Below are 22266 nucleotides of genomic sequence, written 5' to 3'. Positions count from 1 at the left end.
GGCTGTGGAGAAAGCGAAACCCTCCTCCACTACTGGTGGGAATGTAAACTTGTACAACCACTCTGGAAATCAATCTGGCGCCTTCTCAGACAACTAGGAATAGCGCTTCCTCAAGATCCAGCCATATCACTCCTAGGCATATATCCAAAAGAGGATCAAGTACACAATAAGGACATTTTCTCAACCATGTTTGTAGTACCTTTATTTGTAATAGCCAGAATTTGGAAACAGCCCAGATACCCCTCAACTGTATGATTTTTATTTACCCTTCTATACTCTTCTGCCTTATCTCTTCATGAAGCCATTTCTAAATGCTATAGCAAGAATTAATGCTTTCTGACATTTGTATTCTCATGTCACATACTCAGTATTTATAACTTGCTCTTCCGTCTTCTGTGTAGCTCTACTGATTTTGGACCTCTTTTTTTCCATTATCCGAGTTAGTGTGCCCTGATAAATCAAATATTTTATCAGATAACAAAGGTACTAAGGATGCCTTTAATAGAAGGTGATTCTATATTATAGCAGAGGAAGGATGAAATATGCTGATGGCATCAGCTTTTCATCTCCAATTTTAGAAATCCTTATGGAAATTCTATTTTCACTAATTTAGTTTGGAAACAGCCTCTCAAATCAAGGGTAAGAAACTCATGGTGGTTGCACAGACTTGAGCAGTTTCTAATTTCATCTCTCTTTGATTTCCCAAGGTACTACTCTCTGACAGTTTGCATTTTATCTCCTCCTCCTCCATCAGTTTCCCTGGCTTCCCAAGCATGCTTAGCCTTGGGATGAACTAGAAGTAATTTTCTTGTAATTAAATGCATTCAAAATGTAATTCACCAAGCATAAAAACTCTAATCTTCTGTCAACAAAAATCCAATGATGCAACCTGTAAGGAGAAACTATCAAGTTTAAATTTTACAGGTCAAGTGAGTGTGCTTTTAAAATATTTTTTTTAATTACTGAGGTAGAATGTATTTTTTCTTCATACTACTAGAACAGAAAATATTTGCGAAGTTGAAATTGTAGGAAAAGCATTTATATAAAGCAACAAGCTATTTTCAATGGAACAGGGAGTAATGGAGGCTCACTGTGGTTTGACTCAAACATGGATGGAAGGAAATTTGAATTCCAATATGAATAAGTATTCAGGTAAGGAAAAGCTGCATTACCATGAAAATGTTAAAATAAATGTTCCTTTTCACATCTGTTAATAGTTTCTTCCCACTTCTAAAAGTGAATTAAGCCATTTTTATAATTATATAACCTCATTCTTCACTGAGAAGTCAAAGGTTTAACAACATCTTCATATCATGAATTACTCAGTTTTTTAAATTTCTTTTATAATTTTATTCATGGATGTACCAAAATTTTGGCCTCTCAACAAACAATAGGTCTCTAAACCCTGACTTTATCTGAAACTTTTCTACCTAGCAAGCCTCCTACTTCTCTCTTCTCTCTCTCTCCCTCTACCTCCTTTTTCTCGTTCTGGCCTACTGAATTAACTTTTGATTGCTTGAATGAGCATAATTGGGGTTCTTTGATAAAAGATGAGCAACTTGTGAGTGTGTAAGCTACTGAAGACAATACCACCCATGGTTCCAGAACTTATTAGTTTCCCATAGTTCTTCACAGAGAGGTGGGACCTCATAACCCTTCTGTCATACATAATGAGATAGTCACTGGCCTTAATCTTGTACTAGTCTTGTACAGACAATCACAGATGCAGTGAGTTTGTAAGTGTTATGGCTGCTCCTTATCATCTTGGTCTTATGTTCTTTCTCTCTTCTCTTTCAGAGTTTCCTTGAGTCTTAGAAAGAATGATACAGGTGTTTGACATAATGGTGAGTACCCAGGAGTCATCTATTCACAGCATTTGTACAATTATGAGTCTCTATATTAACCACTCAGTACTTCTAAAAGAAGCTTCTTTAACAAATATTAAGAAAAATGCTAATCAACGGATAGACATCAGTTTGTAGAATACAGTTTGAGACCATCATAATTTAGCAAAATAACATTATTATGTACTTTCCAGGGCTTAGAAATCCATAGTTATGGACTCTTACCTAGGTTTATAGTACCAGGCATAAGTTCCTCTTTATGTATCAGGACACCAAAATCTGAAAGCAGTTGATTAGCACCAAAAATCCATACCACACATGTACTCATCAACATATCTTGCCAAGAATATGGTTACTCTGATAAATGGGGTACACAGGCGGCATATAGATACATGTAGGACCAATGATAACTTTGTTCCACCAATTGATTGCATAGTGCCTCCCAGGTTTCTGAAAGGTAGGCAGTAGCTAGAAAACTGTCAAATCATGTTCAGATTGAGTTCTCAGTGTCATACAACTTCAAGTATGTGAACATAGGCAATAGGGTCATAAACACTACATCTGGTGGGCAACCAAGAGTAGTAAACAATAGCTTACAAGGTGTTGGAGACCTCTGTGGCTTCTCTGACTGACATAGTTCATAGGAAAGTTTCCTCTACCTCTCATTGAGATTTTCATTCAAGACAGGTCTTCTTCTCCGAAGAGCATTATCCAACCATACAGAGTGTCTCATTCAAGATTTTAAAATGAAGAAGAAAAAGAGAAACTGCTTTTCAATTGACTTACAATATATTAGTTTTTATATAGATTTTACTTTTCTTTTTAAAATTTATTTTGGTTCCAAGTCATTTTCTCTGTATAGCTTTGGCTGTCTTAGAACTTGCTCTGTAGACCAGGCTGTCCTTGAACTCAGAGATCCACCTGCCCTTGCCTTCCATGTGCTGCAAATAAAGGCGTGTTGACCACAGCCTGGCAGGTATTTTTATAAATCCTTAGTTATTCTTCGCTTTTCGCCTAACTTTTCTTATCTTTGGTCTTCTACCCTAGCTTCCGTAAAAGCTTTCTTTCCTCAGTATCCCCATGCATCCTTTAATACATTGTGTTGTGCTTAGCTCTTCCTTTAAGGACATTTATTTTCCTCCCCTTTCTTTCTGATGACCACTTGAGTTTATTGGCTTTGCAGCTCTCCAATTTTAAAAGACCAATCTAAGCATTTGAGAGCAGGCTCTCTGTATGACATTAGAGCTGAAAAAAGTACGTATATAAATTTTATTTTTTTAATAAAATATGATTCTGCCAGTTTTTTATTTCTCAGTTTTCTCTACAACCCTTCTTTTTGTTTTTCTGGGTTTCAATCAGTATAATTTTTTCTAGGCTCAATTACTTTTTTTAATTTTCTTAATTTAATTTTTATACTTAAACAAAATTACAAATATAAATGTACCATGAGTATGTCATCCAGTCATCAACAGATCAATATATAAGCTGCATCCATATCCTGGCTGTTGTGAATAAAGTAGCAATAAACATGGATGTTCAAGTATCACTATATTAAGAAATAAAGTTCCTGAGGAAAGGAAATAATGGATAATAGGGCATATCTACTTTTAGCTTTCATAAGAATCCTCCATCCCTTTTTCCGTAATAATTACACCAGTGTACACTCCTACTAGGACAGTATAAATGTTTGCTCTTGTCACATACTCACTAGCAATTGTCATGACTTATTTTTTTTGACTGTGATAAAATAGAATCTCAAAGTATTTTAATTAGCATTTTCTGATGCCTAAGGATATTAAACAATTAAAAATATCAATTAGCAATTTTTTTTTCAATGCAGTTTATTCAGGAACCTTGAACAATCATCTGACCCTGGGTAAAGCCAGCCCACTTTAAATAGCCTCTGGGTAGCCAACCTCAGCATGCCACGTGGGCAATGCAGATAGGTTCACATACATGGAAGCAAGCCTGATCCTCAGCCTTAGCCAAATGTGGAGTTGTTTGTGACAGAGAGCACTCACCATCGGGAAGGTGGAAGGCAGAAACCAGCTCCATCTTTCAGGCGCGGCATTACGCAGCTCTCTACAGTTCCCCCATTTTGTTTTGGACGCATCAGGCAAGAGTAGAGGTCTGATCTCTGATATTAGAAATAAATTGGGACTTTGTACTGATGTTCATTTTGGTGTCATCCACCCAAAGAGCATCAGACCCGTCTGATACCTTTTTCTCAGAGGCGGGACCTGGGGCATCAACCCGCATGCAATCAGACTTGCTCTTCTCTGGGTCGACAGTGGCTGACCCTGAGTGCAGTGCTTAGCCTTGCATCCTGAGCGTAACATTTTGACTTTTTATGGTAGCCAACCATGCTTGGGGAGACTGTCCTGCTTCAATGGCTGTAAAGGCCTGAATGGTCATGGCTGCATTCCGCTGTTGTGAGACTCTAATCTTGCATATATACCACAGGCAAACCAAGGAGACCAACACCAGAAGGCCTGCTAACGCTCCCATGCCCGCCCATTCCTTCAGATGATTCATGGCTGCAGCAATCCATGATGATAATCCTGTGGCTAGTCCTGCGTCCACTCTGGTAGAATTTACCATGACAATGGCCACTCTCAGCTGCTCCATCGTAGTATCGAATTCTCCAGTCCAATTACCTAAAATATAGCTAGACAATTGTTTAGACAGATTTGCAGCACAGGGAAAATCAATTAGCAATTTTTATTTCATCTTTTAAGAACTCTGATCAGTTCGATAGCACACATAATTTTTTTGATATTTAGTTTTTAAAGATTTTTTTTCTTTTTTTGATTTTATTATTATTTTTTTTATCAGTTACATTTTATTAACTCTGTATCCCAGCCGTGTCCCGATCCCTCATTCCCTCCCAGTCCCTCCGTCCCTCCCTCATCTCCACCGTGCCCCTTTCCAAGTCCACTGATAGCGGGGACCTCCTCCCCATTCATCTGATCCTGTTTTATCAGGTATCTTCAGGACTGGCTGCAAAGCCCTCCTCTGTGGCCTAACAGGACTGCTCCTCCCTTCGGGGGTGGGGAGACCAAAGAGCCAGTCATTGAGTTCCTGTTAGAAATAGTCCTTGTTCCCCTCACTTTGGGAAACCAATTGGTTACTGAGCTACCACAGGCTACATCTGAGTGGAGGTTCTAGGTTATATCCATACGTGGTCCTTGGTTGAATGTCAGTCTCAGAAAAGACCCTGTGCCCAGATATATTTGGTCCTTGTGGAGCTCCTATCCTTTCCCCATCAGACTAACTCCCCTTCTTTCTTATGATTCCCTGTACTCTGCCAAAGGTTTGGTCATGAGTCTTTGCTTTGAAAACACTGCTAGTTAGAGTCTTTCAGATGCGCTCAGTAGACTCCTGTCATACGTTCAATGCACATCCCATCTGTCTTTCTAAATGAGGATTGATCATCTTACCCCATGTCCGCTCAATTGATTATCTTTTTTAGGTGTATAGATTTCATTATGTTTATCATATCTTATAGGTCTATATAAGTGAGTATATCCCATGTTTGTCTTTCTCCTTCTGGGATATTTCACTCAGAATGATCTTTTCTAGATCCCACCAATTTCATGATTTCCTCCTTTTTGATTTCTGAGTAGTATTCCATTGTCTTTATGTTCTAGACATTAGTGCTCTATACATTTAGAAAAAAAAATTTTCTCCTTATTTAAGCTATCTCAGTTTTTTTTTAATTTTATTGGCTACATGTTGGTATAATGATCTTATAAGTATACAATTTACCCTTGTTCATGAAATGCTGGTTCAGTGTCTGGTTTCAATCCAGACGTTGCATTGTGATGCTTATTCTAAGCATCATTTGTTTCAAATTTGTGTAAACATGCTACCATTTATTCTCTATATTGCCAGTAAAAGCAAGAAGCCAATGCTGAGCAATGGAGAGGCTAGGGTAGAATATCCTGTTCTGGAGAGGAGAAGAAAGAAACAAATGGGAGAGAGATTTGAGATGAGAAGACCAGAAAATATTAGGAGAAATTATCTAACCTCAGAAATGACTAAAAGGCAAGTATAATGTGGCAAATATGAAAGGGAGAAAGCTATGCAGGTTGAAGGTTTAGGATGGAGTAATTATTGCTTAGCATTGTGCTATAGGTTAGTTAAACAGTCTAGTTAGTTAAATAGTTAATTAAATAGTCCTAGTCTCTGAACATGGTTTGGGTATACAGCTGTTTTAGGAATAACCACGGTTTAACTAAAAGATAAATCAACATTAAATATTAATAATTATCAACAGCTACACAATTTTTTTATTTCATGAGATTTTATTTGTTGATTTGTGGGAGAGAGCAACTAGAAACTTCTTATTCACAAAGTGTTTTCCTGTATAACTTCTTAAATTTTTTTATTATTAATATTATTTATTACAATTTATTCAATTTCTATCCCAGCTGTGTTCCTCTCTCTCTTCTCCTCCCAATGCCACCCTCCCTTCCTCTTCTCCCCCTATGCTCCTTCCCTAGTCCATTGATATGTAAGGTCTTCTTCCCCTTCAATTTGGCCCTAGCCTCTCAAGTCTCATTAGGACTGGTTGCATTGTCTTCATCTGTGGGCTAATAAGGCTGCACCCACCAGGGGGAGGTGATCAGAGAGCCTGTCACTGAGTTCATGCCAGAGAAAGCCCCTGCTCCCCTTATTAGGAAACCCACTTGGAGACTGAGACTATGGACTACATCTGAGCAGGGGATTTAGGTCTTTTCCATGCATGGTCCTTGGTAAGGGTATCAGTATCTGCAGGGCTCCCAGAGCTCACTTTATTGGGCTTTGTTGGTCTACCTTGGAAGCTCATGTTCCCTCCAGGTCTTTCTATCTCCCCTTTCTATTGTAAGATTCTGTGCGCTCTGCCCAAAGTTTGGCTATGAGTCTCAGCATCTGCTATGATACCACACACAGTAGAGTCATTCAGAGGTCTTCTGTGGTAGGCTCCTGTCCTGATCCCTGCCTTTTCCTGGTTCCAATTTCTATGACATTTGTCCTTCTGAATGAGGATTAAGCATCTTCCTTAGGGTCTTCTTTGTTTAGCTTCTTAAGGAGTAAAGATTTTAGTATGTTTATCCTATATTATATGGCTAATATCCACTTATGAATAAGTACATACCGCATGTGTCTTTCTGCTTCTGAGATACCTCACTGAAGATGATCTTTTCTAATTCTCACCATTTGCCTGAAAATTTCATGATTTCCTTCTTTTTAATAGCTGAGTATTATTCCATTGTGTAAGTGTTTTAAAATTTCTGTATCCATTCATTTATTGTGGGACATCTAGGTTGTTTCTATATTCTGGCTGTTACAAATAGACCTACTATCAACATGGTTGAGGAAATGTCCTGGCTGTATAGTTGAGCATATTTTGGATATAAGCCTAGGAGTAATATAGCTGGATCTTGAGGTAGCACTATTTGCAATTTTCTGAGAAAGGGACAGATGGATTTCCAAGGTGGTTGTACAAGGTTACATTCCCACCAGCAATGGAGGAGGGTTCCCCTTTCAACACATCCTCTCCAGTATGTGTGGTCACTTGAGTTTTTTATCTAAGCCATTCTAATGGGTATAAGGTGAAATCTCAGGGTCATTTTGATTCGTATGTCCCTGATCACTAATGGCATTGAACATTTGTTTAAGTGCTTCTCTGCCATTCAATATTCCTCTACTGAGAATTCTCTGTTTAGCACTGTACTCCATTTTTTTAATTGGATTACTTCATTTGTTGCCTTGTAACTTCTTGAGTCCCTTATATATTCTGGATATTAGCCCTCTGTCAGATATAGGGTTGGTGAAGATCCTTTCCCAATCTATAGACAGTCATTTTGTTCTGAAGACAGTGTCCTTTGCTTTACAGACGCATTTTAGTTTCATGAGGTCCTTTTTATGGATTGTTGATTTTAGAGCCTGTGCTGTTGGTGTTCTGTTCAGGAAGTTGTCTCCTGTGCCAAAGAGGTCAAGGCTCTTCCCCACTATTTCTTCTAACAAGTTTAGTGTGTCTGGTTTTATGTTGAGCTCTTTTATAGACATTGATTTTAGTTTTGTGCTGGATGATAAATATGTATCTATTTGCATTTTTCTACATGTAGATCCAATTAGACCAGCACCATTTGTTGAATATGCTTTCTTTTTCCATTGTATTATTTTGGCTTCTTTGTCAAAAATCAATTATCCGTCGGGGTGTGGGTCTATATCTGTGTCTCCCATTTGATTCCATTGATCCAAAATTCACTTTCTATTCCAGTACCATGCAGTTTTTATTACTGTTGCTCTATAGTACTACTTGAGATCAGGGATAGTGATACCTCCAGAAGATCTGTTATTGTACCAGATTGTTTTAGCAATTAGTTTTTTTTTTCCATATGAAATTGAAAATTGATAGGAGCTCCACAAGGATGAAATATATCTGTGCACAGAGTCTTTTCTGAGACTGACCCTCCACCAAGGACCATGTATGGATATAACCTAAAACCTCTGCTCGGATGTAGCCTGTGGTAGCTCAGTAACCAATTGGTTTACTATAGTAAGGGGAACAGAGACTATTTCTGACAGGAACTCAATGGCAGACTCTTTGACCTCCCAACCCCCAAGGGAGGAGCAGTTCTGCTAGGCCACAGAGGAGGACTTTGCAGCCAGTCCTGAAGATACCTGATAAAACAGAGTCAGATGAAAGGGGAGGAGGTCCTCCCCAAATGGTGGATTTGGAAAGGGGCAGGGAGGAGATGAGGGATGGAGGGTGGGATTGGGATGGAATAAGGGAGCAGGATACAGCTGGGATACAGAGTTAATAAAATGTAACTACTAATAAAAAATAAATTAAAAAAAGAAAATTGTTCTTTTATGTTCTGTAAAGAATTGTTTTGGTATTTTCATTGAATATGTAGATTGCTTTTGGTAGGATGGACATGTTCAATATATTAATCCTACAGATCCATGAGCATGGGAGATCTTTCCATCTTTTGATAACTTCTTCAGTTTCTTTCTTCAGAGACTTGAAGTTTTTTTCAAGAAGGACTTTCACATGCTTGGTTAGAGTCACACCAAGGTACTTTATGTTATGTGTGGCTATTGTAAATGGTATTGGTTCCCTAATTTCTTTCTTAGCCATTTTGTCTTTTTATATAGGAGGGCTACTGATTTTTTATAAGTTAACTTTTTATCTAGCCACTGAGCTGAAGGTGTTTATTAGCTGAAGGAGTTCTCTGGTAGAATTTTTGGGGTCACTCATGTATACTATCATATCATGTACAAATAGTGACACTTGGACTTCTTCCTTTCCAATGTGCAGTCCCTTGATCTCCCTTAGTTGTCTTATTATTCTAAGTAGGACTTCTAGTACTATGTTGAAGAATTATGGAAAGAGCAAGCATCCTGCCTTGTTCCTGATTTCAGTGGGATTCACTTAAATTTCTTTCCATTTAGTTTGATGTTGGCTATAGGCTTGCTGTATATTGCCTTTACTATGTTTAGATATGTGTCTTATATCTCTGCCTGGGTAATGGATTTTGTCAAATGCTTTTTTGTATCTAAGGAGATGATCATGTTTTTTCCTTCTCTTTGTTTATGTGGTGGATTACATTGATGAATTTTCATATATTGAACCATCCCTACATGCCTGGGATAAAGCCTGTTTAGTCATGGTGGGTGATAGCTTTTATGTGTTCTTGGATTTGGTTTGTGAGTATTTTATTGAGTATTTTTGTGTCGATGTTCATAAGAGAGAGAGATTTGAAATTCTCCTTGTTTTGGTTCTTTGTGTGGTTTAGGTAGTATCAAGATCATTGTGGCCTCCTAGAATGAGTTTGGTATTGTTGCTCCTGTTTCTATTTTCCTGAATAGTTTGAAGAGTTTTAGTGTCAGTTTTTCTTTGAAGGTCTGGTAGAATTCAGCTCTGAAACCATTAGGCCCTAAGCCTTTCTTGGCAGGGAGATTTTGAGGAATGCTTCTACTTCCTTGGGTGATATTGGATTGTTTATTCTATTTACCTGATCTTGATTTAGTTATGGTAAATGGAATATATCAAGAAAATTGTCCATTTCATTTAAATTTTCAAATTTTGTGGTGTTTAGGCTTTTGAAGTATGACCTAAAGATTGTTTGAATTTCCTCAGTGTCTATTGTTAAGTCTCCTTATTCATTTCTGATTTTGGAGATTTGGATAGTTTCTCTCACCTTTTAGTTAGTTTGGCTAGGGGTTTGTCTGTCTTACTTATTTTCTCAAAGAACCAGTTTTTGGTTTCCTTGATTCTTTGACTTGTTTTTTTTTTTTTTGTTTCTAATTTATTGAATTGAGCCCTGAGTTTAATGATTTACAGACATCTACTCATGTTGGGTGCGTCTGCTTTTATTCCTAGGGCTTTCAGGTGTGCTGAAAGTTAAGTTGCTTGTATGAGATGTCTCAAATATCTTTCTGAAGGAACTTGGTCTTGTGAACTTTCCTCTTTGCACTGCTTTCATTGTTTCCCTTGAATTTGGGTAAGTTATGTCTTCATTTTCATTGAATTTTAAGAAGTCTTTAATTTTTTTTATTTCCTCCCTGATCTATCTGTTGTTGAGTAGAGAATTGTATACTTTCAATATATGTGTAGGCTTTTTGTTATTTCTCTTTATGTTGGGGTTTAGTTTTAGGCCATGGTGGTCTAAGGATACAAGGAATTATTTCAATCATCTTGTATCTGTCATGGTTTCTTTTGTGTCCGACTATGTGGTCAATTTTGGAGAATGTCCATTGGGTGCTTAAAAGAAGGTATACTCTTTTGAATTGGGTGAAAGCTTCTGTACACATCTATTAGGTCCATTTGATTTAGGACCTCTGTAGGTGTCACTATTGCCCTATTTAGCTTCTGTCTTAATGATTTGTCCCTTGCTGAAAGTGGAGTGTTGAAGTCTATTAAGGTGTTGGCATCAATGTGTGATTTTAGCTTTAATAATGTTTCTTTCATGAATGCAGGTGCTCTTGTATTTGGGGCATAGATATTCAGGATTGTGATGTCCTCACTGTGGATTTTTTCTTTGATGAGAATGAAATTTCCCTCCTCATCTTTTTTAGATTAATTTTGGTTGAAAATCTATTTAATTAGATATTAGGATAGTTATCCCAGCTTGTTTTCTGAGTTTGTTTGCTTTAAAAGCCTTTTTCCCGCCCTTTACTCTGAGGTAGTGTCTGTTATTGTTGCAAAGGTATGTTTCTTGGGTGCAGCAGAATGTTGGATCCTGTTTCCACAACCATTCTGTTATTCTGTATCTTTTTATTGGAGAGTTGAGTCCATCGATATTGATAGATAATATCGACCAATGGATGTTAGTTCCTTTTATTGTGGAATTGGTGCTGATAGTGTGTTTGTTTGGTTGTTTCCTTTTAATTTTTGTTCTTGGTTATTTATGTCCTGTGTTTTCTCAGCTGCAGTTGAATTCATTAGATTGGAGTTTTCCTTCTAGTAGGGCTGGGTTGCTGTTTAGATATACCTTAAGTTTAGTTTTGTCATGGGATATTTTGTTTTCTCCATTGATGTTGATTGAAAGCTTTGCTGGGTAGAGTAGTCTGGGTTGACATCTGTGTTCTTTTAGAGCCTGTATGACATCTGCCCAGGCCTTTCTGGCTTTCATAGTTTCTCTTGAGAAGTCTGCTGTGATTTTGATAGGTCTACCTTTGTATGCTACTTGACCTTTTTCCCTTGTCGCTTTTTTCCTTTTTTCTTTTTATTATTATTATTATTATTAATTACACTTTATTCATTTTGTATCCCCCCATAAGTCCCTCCCTCCTCCCCCTCAAGATCCCACCCTCCCACCCCTTTTTTCACCCATGCTGCTCCCCAAGTCCACTGATAGGGAGGTCCTCCTTGCCTTCCTTCTGATCTTAGTCTATCAGATCACATCAGGAATGGCTGCATTGTCTTCTTCTGTGGCCTGGTAAGGCTGCTCCCCCCTCAGGGGGAGGTGATCAAAGAGCAGACCAATCAGTTTATGTCAGAGGCAGTCCCTCTTCCCATTATTATGTAACCCACTTGGACACTAAACTGCCATGGGTTACATCTGTGCAGGGGTTCTAGGTTATCTCCATGAATAGTCCTTGATTGGAGTATGAGTCTCTGGGAAGTTCCCTGTGTTCAAATTTTCTTGTTCTGTTGCTCTTCTTGTGGAGTTCCTGTCCTCTACAGCTCTTGCTATTTCCCACTTCTTACATAAAATGCCATTCACTCTGCCTGACAGTTGGCCATCAGGCTCAGCATCTGTTTTGATATTCTGCAGGGCAGAGGCTTTCAGATGCCCTCTGTGCCAGGTTCCTAGTTTGTTTCCTGTTTTCTTCTTCTGGCTTTCAGAGGCCCTCTGTAGCAGGTTCCTAGGTTGTTTCCTGTTTTGTTCTTCTTCTGAAGTCCATCCTCTTTGCCTTTCAGGATGGGGATTGAGCATATTAGTTATGGTCCTCTCTTTTGCTTCGTTTGTTTAGATGTACCGATTTTAGTGGGTTGATCCTATGTTGTATGTTTATATAAGTGAGTACATACCGTGTGTGTCTTTTTGCTTCTGGAACAACTCACTCAGGATGATCCTTTCCAGGTCCCACCACTTAGCTGCAAATTTCATGATTTCCTTATTTTTCATTGCTGAGTAATATTCCATTGTATAGATGTACCACAGTTTCTGCATCCTTTCTTCAGTTGAGGGGCATCTGGGCTGTTTCCAGCTTCTGGCTATTACAAATAAAGCAGCTACAAACATGGTTGAGCAAATGTCCTTTTTGTGTACTTGAGCCTCTTTTGGATATATGCCTAGGAGTGGTATGGCTGGATCTTGAGGAAGTGCTATTCCTAGTTGTCTGAGAAGGCACCAGATTGATTTCCAGAGTGGTTGTACAAGTTTACATTCCCACCAGTAGTGGAGGAGGGTTTCGCTTTCTCCACAGCCTCTCCAGCATGTGTTGTCACTTGAGTTTTTCATCTTGGCCATTCTGATGTGTGTAAGGTGAAATCTCAGGGTTGTTTTGATTTGCATTTCCCTACTGGCTAATGAGGTTGAGCATTTCTTTAAATGCTTCTCTGCCATTCGATATTCCTCTACAGAGAGTTCTCTGTTAACCCTAACCAAGCAAGTCAAAGACTTGTATGAAAATATTTTCAAGTCTCTGAAGAAAGAATTAAAAGAAGATATGAGAAGATGGAAAGATCTCCCATGCTCTTGGCTTGGCAGGATTAACATAGTAAAAATGGCCATCTTACCAAAAGCAATCTACAGATTTAATACAATTCCCATCAAATTGCCAACACAATTCTTTACAGACCTGGAAAGAAAAATTCTCAACTTCCTATGGAATAACAAGAAACCCAGAATTGCTAAAACAATCCTCTACATTAAAAGATCTTCTGGAGGTATCTCCATCCCTGATGTCAAGCTGTACTATAGAGCAACAGTTATAAAAACTGCATGGTACTGGCCTAGAAACAGAATGGTGGATCAATGGAACCGAACAGAAGACCCGCACACTTATGGACACCTGATTTTTGACAAAGGTGCCAAAACCACACAATGGAAAAAAGATAGCATCTTCAACAAATGGTGCTGGTCTAACTGGATGTCTACACGTAGAAAAGTGAAAATAGATTCATACTTATCACCCTGCACATAACTGAAGTCCAAGTGGATCAAAGACCTCAACATAAAACCAGACACATTAAATCGGCTAGAAAAAAAAGTGGGGAATACCCTAGAACTCATTGGTACAGGAGAGAACTTCCTGAACAGAACACCAACAGCACAGGCTCTAAGAGCAACAATCAATAAATGGGACCTCCTGAAACTGAAAAGCTTCTGTAAAGCAGAGGATACTGTCATCAAAACAAAGCGACTGCCTACAGATTGGGAAAAAATCTTCACCAACCCTTTATCTGACAGAGGACTCATATCCAGTATATATAAAGAACTAAAGAAGCTGAAAAGCAGCAAACCAAGTAATCCACTTAAAAAATGGGGAACAGAGCTAAACAGAAAACCCTTGTTGCTTTTATTCTTTTTTTTTCTGTAGATTTAGTATTTTGACTATTGTGTAACTTGAGGAGTTTCTTTGTTGGTCTAGTCTATTTTGTGTTCTATACGCCTCTTTTATGTTTTAGGACATCTCTTTCTTTAAGTTGGGAAATTTTTCTTCTATGTTTTTCTTGAAAATATTTTCTGGATCTTGGAGCCTGGAATCTTGTTTTTCGTCTATTCCTCTCATTCTTAGATTTCCTTTTATGGTGGCATCCTTGATTTCTTGGATGTTTTGTGTTTGGTGCTTTTCCAATTTTATTTTTTCTTTGACAGATGTATCAATTTCTGTACTTTTATCTTCAGTGCCTGAGATTCTCTCTTCTATCTCATGTATTCTGTTGTTGATGCTTACCTATGTGGTTCCTGATCTTTTTTCCAAGTTCTCCAGATCCAGGGTTTTCTTTGTTTGTGTTTTCTTTAATGATTCTAATTCTATTGTCATCTCTTGCTCCATTTCCTTCATCTGTTTGAGTGTGGATTCCTGTCTTTCCATGATAGCCTGTATTTTTTTTATTCATTTTCTTTTTATGGGCCTCTAAATGTGCTTCTATTTGAGTGGCTACATTTGACTGTATTTCTTTTAGAGATTTGTTCATTTCCTCTTTATGTGCCTCCATTTTTGTGGCTGTATTTGCCTGTATTTGTTTGAGAATTTTGTTCATATCTGCTTTATGTACCTCTAATAACTCAATAAGCATAGCTTTAAAATCATTTGCTGTGTTTCTGATGAATTAAAATATACATTGATATTTGGGGTTGCTGGTGAAGCCATGGTGTCCTGATTTTTGTTGGATGTGTTCTTAATACTGCCTCTAGCTATCTGATGGTCAGCAGCCTTTTCTGTTTGTTCCTGAATCCTGTACTGCACACTGGGTCCTTCTGTCTCTGGAGGCTGGACTATTCTTCAGGAAGAAGAGAGAGGTCCATGGGTTTGAGAGTGTGTGTTGGTATTTCAGATGCAGTTAAGGTAGGAAGGTCTCCGGTGCAAATATTCAAAGGCAGGAGTGTGCATGGAGGTGTGTCTCTTGGGAGCATCAAGTGTAAGGGAGGAGCATAAGAATAAGTGAGATTCATGGGTGCGGTGTACCTGAGCAGGTCCCCTGAATGGCTCAGTGGCCCACAGGCCAGTCTTTGTATTGTGCTCCAACTGCTCAGAACTGTTTGAGCTGCACTGTCTTGTTTCTAGGAATTGCTTAACTGGACTCAGCTGAGAGAACCACAGAATAGAGGTTTTATTGTTGAGAGCTCTGGGAAGGATACAGTGGCTTGCTGCTAGTGCAGTGGGCTCTGTATGTACTCTCTTCCAGGAGCACCCACTCACAGAAGTGTCTGAAAAGTTCAGAGTGCCTGTGAACACTCACTCGCAGGAGTATGAGGAAAGCTGAGGGCCCATGCACTCATTTGCTGGCATATGTGGGAAGCTCAGATGGCCCACAAGGACTCACTTGCAGGGATATTCAGTAAGCTTAGAGAGCCCACGTTCAGATTTGGGTCCCCTGTTTGGCTGTTAGTGTATGGAGGTGCCTTGTATCTAGGGGAAGGTGCCGCTGGGAGTGCGGGATGGGGGATGGGGGCGTTGTCCTTAGTTTGCCACTCTCAGGATCAAGAGATGCCCACGGGGCCTGGATCCAATCTGTCCGAGATCATGGGTTTTCTGCTCTAGCTTGGGAAGCCTCCAAGTCAATGCTCTGGCTTCAGTTGCCCATCCACTCACCAGTTTTGGAGTTTCAGATCTTCCCTTCAGAAAGGATGTACCCTGTTCCCTGTCATCTTGGAACTCCCCAGTATAACTATATCTTGAAGCAGGCTATCTGCTTTTTTCTCATGTTGTTTAGAAGTTTGGGTTTTATACTGAGATCTTTGATCCAGTTGCTCTTGATTTTTGTGCAGAATGATAAAATTACACACTCAGTCTTGTAAATGTCAATGTCCAGTTTATCTCACACAATTTCTTGAAGACTGTCTTTTTAAAAAAATATATATTTATTTATTAATTTATGACTATTTATTCGCTCAGCCCCTTCCCTTTTCTCCTCACAGTTCCACTCACTTCCTCTCCTCCCCTGTTGGGAACTAAGCCCTGGGACCCTCCCTAATAGCCTGGCCTGCCAGATAAGCACTGGACGCCAGCAGGCCATAGTTTCTTACGACCCATTGTTCCCGAAACTGTTTGCTTTGGGACACATCCGTGACCACAGATATTATCTTTGGGCCTTGTAACTCTTTAACCCACCTTCTTAGCCTTGGGAACTTCCCACCTCCCCACCAAGGGGCTTGGTATTTTTCCACTACTCCTCCCCTTTTCTCGCCCCTCTCCCCCGCCCTGCCAGAGCCGTGCTTTAAAAGAAATACCAAAGCTCAATAAAGCTGACACTTGACCGGCAACCGTCTGCCTGTGTCCTTTCTCTCTCTCGCCCATCTTTTTCAGGATTGACCCCCTTCGCCCCCACGAATAACTAGGTCCCGAGGGTCGGGGCAGAGTGGCGCCCAATGTGGGGCTCGAAGTACGGGTCTCTCCGGATGGACCCTGAAGCGAGGAAGAAGGCCTTCGAAACCACACAAGCGTGATCAGCTCCCTCTGACCCGGAGAGACTACACGACCTGGTAAGCTTTACATTTCTGTCCTATCGAGATGGGCCACTCTTTGTCTAAGGAGGCGTCATTCGTTAAGGAATTAAAGGCCTCCCTCAGAGAGAGAGGAATACGGGTTAAAAGAAAAAGGATTTAATTAAGTTCTTTGTTTTTTGTCGGACATTTGTCCATGGTTTGCTATTGATGGGCCAGAGATAGGCCGAAAAGTGGGATCAGGTTGGAGCCTGCCCTCTCGAGGACCTTAGAGAAAGAGGTCGAGATAAAGATAATAATTATCCCCCTGTTATTACTGTTAATTCCCTAGCTTTCCCCATTTTTCCCAAAGAAGGCCCTGACCAATTAGACCCCTCAGAGGAGAGTGATTTGAAAGAAGAGGCTTCCAGGTACCATAACCCTGATTGGCCGCCTACACTTGGCAGTGCAAGCAAATGTGAAGAGATAGTACATAAAAAAGAGCTGGTACCAAAAAGCCTCCTAAAGAACAGATAGACCTCATCTCATTACAAAGTGAGGATGAAACAGAGTCAGGGGAAGAAACTGCTAAGTCTCATAGCCTACTTCCTTTGTGCTGCTTCCCTTCTGCCCAAAACAAAAAAGGCCCTTAGGTGGGCTGGGGCAAAGAGCATGGATCGGAGCCGGAGCCATAGCACGGTGAGCAGGAGGAACAGGGACTCTACATGTCTCCTTCCCACTCCCCCCCTACCGAGGGCCAGGCTTGCGGAGAAATGGGTGGATGAGAACGCCCAAACCCTCGGAGGCCTAAGACCTGCCTCTGCCAGCTGCAGAGCTTATCAGGACTGCAATTTACCCTGTCCCCTCCCACCGGCTTCAGCCAGTGTCAGCTTCAGCCAGCTCTCCAACAGAAACCAGAAAGATGGAGCCACTTCTAGTTTTAAAGATTAAATTGTGTTCACTGATAAATTCTGAATTTTTCTAGTTCTGAGTGAAATTCATGGTTATGCTCTATATATTTAAATGTTTAAAAAGCAGGTACTGTGGTTGTTTTTTGTCTTTGTCTCTGTGTTTTGTTTTTGTGTGCCGGCCTTAAGTGTAACGTTTCTGTGCAATGATTGTATGTGTAGTATTTTCTGTTCTCTGTTCTAAAAATTCCTCAGAGCTCGAGGTGTCTGTATCTGGGTAGCAAGACATGATCAAGGTGGTCACAGCTGCCAAATTTCAGGGGGACACCCCTAACTTCATCAGTATTTTCAATAAATTTGGCCAGCTGGTTAATGTTTTTCTTATATGAATGTCTCTATGCAGTATTTTTTCGTGTCTACCTTCTGCTTTCTGTTCTAAAAGGCCTCATGAAGTGTGTGCCTACGTGTTTGTGGGGTCTATGAACACATGTGTGTGGGTTGCCACGTGTTGTTTGAGGTGCCTCAGTGCCTCGCCGCCATCTTGACTTTACCATATGGTTTATAATGTAACCACCATCTTGGTATAAAAAAAAAAAGGAAACCTTAGTCAGATAATTTTCATTTCCTTCTAGGTTAAAAGGATAAGTTATTTTAAATTGGTATTGGTTTTAAAAATTAAATTGTTTGTACTGGTAAATTCTGGTTTTAAAATCTGGTTTTGACTTTTAAAATTATGATTATGCCTTGTGACTTCTCTCCTACAAAAGGGATACTTTGTTTTGATATTGCAAAAAAGGGTTTTTAAAAAATTGTTTAAATATTTAAGGCTATAATAAAATGTTTAACGTTTATCAGGCATTTGGGTATGACAATGATTTTGGGTATTTATTTTATCAGTTTTACTAAATGAAACCCTGCCGTATTGTTTGTGCTAATTGAAAAAATTGCAGTTTTTAAAATGTATCGTATGGAGAGCTGTTTGTTAAGCTGCTTTATGTAAAAACGTTTCCACCCTGTTCTTTACCTTGAGACAAAGAAAAGAGGAAGTTTCACCAAGTTCCTTAAAATTTGTCCTAAGTTCCTTACAGTTTATGTGACCTTGGACCATCTTGTCTGCTACAGGGAAGTTATTTTAAAAAGAATTTGGCAGTCTCAGAACTCCTGTTTGTATTAACGTAATTTGTTTTGGCTTTGCCTTTAAAAAGCAAATCGTAGACGCTGAGCTACAGCAGGATCATGTTAGGATGAAAAGGATTTTGATGAGAAATTTTTTTTTATTTCATTTCATGGCTGCATTTCGCTGTTGTGAGACTCTAATCTTGCATATATACCACAGGCAAACCAAGGAGACCAACACCAGAAGGCCTGCTAACGCTCCCATGCCCGCCCATTCCTTCAGATGATTCATGGCTGCAGCAATCCATGATGATCATCCTGTGGCTAGTCCTGCGTCCACTCTGGTAGAATTTACCATGACAATGGCCACTCTCAGCTGCTCCATCGTAGTATTGAATTCTCCAGTCCAATTACCTAAAATATAGCTAGACAATTGTTTAGACAGATTTGCAGCACAGGGAAAATCAATTAGCAATTTTTATTTCATCTTTTAAGAACTCTGATCAGTTCGATAGCACACATAATTTTTTTGATATTTAGTTTTTAAAGATTTTTTTTTCTTTTTTTGATTTTATTATTATTTTTTTTTATCAGTTACATTTTATTAACTCTGTATCCCAGCCGTGTCCCGATCCCTCATTCCCTCCCAGTCCCTCCGTCCCTCCCTCATCTCCACCGTGCCCCTTTCCAAGTCCACTGATAGCGGGGACCTCCTCCCCATTCATCTGATCCTGTTTTATCAGGTATCTTCAGGACTGGCTGCAAAGCCCTCCTCTGTGGCCTAACAGGACTGCTCCTCCCTTTGGGGGTGGGGAGACCAAAGAGCCAGTCATTGAGTTCCTGTTAGAAATAGTCCTTGTTCCCCTCACTTTGGGAAACCAATTGGTTACTGAGCTACCACAGGCTACATCTGAGTGGAGGTTCTAGGTTATATCCATACATGGTCCTTGGTTGAATGTCAGTCTCAGAAAAGACCCTGTGCCCAGATATATTTGGTCCTTGTGGAGCTCCTATCCTTTCCCCATCAGACTAACTCCCCTTCTTTCTTATGATTCCCTGTACTCTGCCAAAGGTTTGGTCATGAGTCTTTGCTTTGAAAACACTGCTAGTTAGAGTCTTTCAGATGCGCTCAGTAGACTCCTGTCATACGTTCAATGCACATCCCATCTGTCTTTCTAAACGAGGATTGATCATCTTACCCCATGTCCGCTCAATTGATTATCTTTTTTAGGTATATAGATTTCATTATGTTTATCATATCTTATAGGTCTATATAAGTGAGTATATCCCATGTTTGTCTTTCTCCTTCTGGGATATTTCACTCAGAATGATCTTTTCTAGATCCCACCATTTGCCTGCAAATTTCATGATTTCCCCCTTTTTGATTGCTGAGTAGTATTCCATTGTGTAAAAATACCACAATTTCTGTACCCATTCCTCCGTTGATGGAAATCTGGGTTGTTTCCAGGTTCTGGCTATTACAAATAAAGCTGCTATAAACATGGTTGAGCAAGTATCCCTTTTGTGTACTTGGACAAACTTTGGGTATATACCTAGCAGTGGTATAGCTGGGTCTTGAGGAAGCACTATTCCTAATTGTCTTAGAAAGCGCCAGATAGCTTTCCAGAATGGTTGTACCAGTTGACATTCCCACCAGCAGTGGAGAAGGGTTCCCGTTTCTCCACAACCTCTCCAGCATGTGTTATCGCTTGAGTTTTTCATCTTGGCCATTCTGAGAGGTGTAAGGTGATATCTCAGGTTCGTTTTGATTTGCATTTCCCTGATGGCTAATGAGGATGAGCATTTCTTTAAGTGTTTTTCTGCCATTCGATATTCCTCTGTCGAGAATTCTCTGTTTAGCTCTGTTCCCCATTTTTTAATTGGATTACTTGGTTTGCTGCTTTTCAGCTTCTTTAGTTCTTTGTATATACTAGATATTAGTCCTCTGTCAGATAAAGGGTTAGTGAAGATTCTTTCCCAATCTGTAGGCAGTCGTTTTGTTTTGATGACGGTATCCTTTGCTTTACACAAACTTTTCAGTTTCATGAGGTCCCATTTATTGATTGTTGCTCTTAGAGCCTGTGCTGTTGGTGGGTGTTCTGTTCAGGAAGTTGTCTCCTGTGCCAATGAGTTCTAGGCTGTTCCCCACTTTTTTTTCCAATTGATTTAGGGTATCTGGTTTTATGTTGAGGTCCTTGATCCACTTTGACTTTAGTTTTGTGCAGGGTGATAAATATGGATCTATTTTCATTTTTCTGCATCCAGTTGGTCCGGCACCATTTATTGAAGATGCTGTCTTTTTTCCATTGAATAGATTTGGCTTCTTTGTCAAATATCGAGTATTCATAGGTGTGTGGATTTATTTCTGGGTCCTCTATGCGATTCCATTGATCCTCCTTTCTGTTTCTATGCCAATACCATGCAGCTTTTATTACTGTTGCCCTGTAGTACAGCTTGAGATCAGGGATGGAGATACCTCCAGATGATCTGTTGTTGTACAGGATCGTTTTGGAGATTCTGGGTTTTTTGTTTCTCCATATGAAGCTGAGAATCTTTTTTTCAAGGTCTGTAAAGAATTGAGTTGGTATTTTGATGGGAATTGCATTTTATCTGTAGATTGCTTTTGGCAGTATGGCCTTTTTCACAATGTTAATCCTACCAATCCATGAGCACGTGTTGTCTGAAAATCAAGAAAGTAAGCATGTCTGGTTAAGCCAGAAAAAGAAAGCTAGGAACCTGAAGGTATATAGAACGTTGCAAAAGGTTAATAAATGTATGTAACCAGAGGACAAAAACTGTATTGTTATAATTCATTTAAAAGGCTGGCGATTCCTCATTGCAAAATGTTTTCTTATGTTCTTTTAAGGGAAAAAAATTCTGGCTAATAGGTTTGGTATGGCTAAAATAATTTATACAGTTTAAGATTGTTCTATACTGTTCTGTTATGCAGTTGGTTCTAAAACTTATTTGAGCTCCATATATAGCCAAAGATGACCCTGAACTTTTGGTTGTGGGGGATTGTACACGTGGCTAGCCGCCATGATAGTTCAAGGATAGAGAGTGTGTGGAGCTGTAGTTTTGCCGCCATATTTGTTCGGGGCTTACAGCTGAGTTCAGTTACACGTGGCCAGCCGCCATGCTGGTCCGGAGATAGAGAGTTGGAGCCAGGAGTTTGCGATCATTTTTATTTAGGTCTGAGTTATGTTCAGTCATCTGATTAGTGCTAAATGCCAAACTTTTACTGTTCAATTAATACAAGTGGTAGGAGCAGCAAGATTTACTAGCCTCTCTATAAACTGTATCTGATTAAAAGGTTTGCTTTAATTTTAGTTCAAAATGAGCTGATTTAAAGTTATGCTAACAGCTACAGTTGGTTAAGATGTTGAGGTATACCTAGTGTCTTTGTTTAATTTTTTTTTAAGGTTAAGCCTAGGATGGGTAACTAAAGTTGCCTTTATAAATCTACTTAAAATATAGTTCTAGATAGCATTCTCTTTTATAGGACATAGTTTAGAACAGATGATAAAAACAGTAACTCAGATACGCTGACCCTCAAGCTTGTCAGAGATCTAAATATGGCATTTTAACATATGTAAGCTTATTATTACAAAGTCCAACCTGTTGATGCATCTTTTCAAGTGTCTAGCATATCTGTGCAAATAACAGAGTTACCCCCAGTATTGGCTGTGTTTTAAAGTTTTAATAAACAGTCTTTAAACATTTTTACAGATAGTGCCTATGTAGCTTAGTCTTTGCCTAGGTTAAAGACTGCAAATTAAATTTAGACATCTTCTCCTGCTAAAA

Source organism: Meriones unguiculatus, chromosome 1 (assembly GCF_030254825.1).
Source record: "Meriones unguiculatus strain TT.TT164.6M chromosome 1, Bangor_MerUng_6.1, whole genome shotgun sequence".
NCBI lineage: Eukaryota > Metazoa > Chordata > Mammalia > Rodentia > Muridae > Meriones > Meriones unguiculatus.
This window is presented reverse-complemented; position numbering follows the sequence as displayed.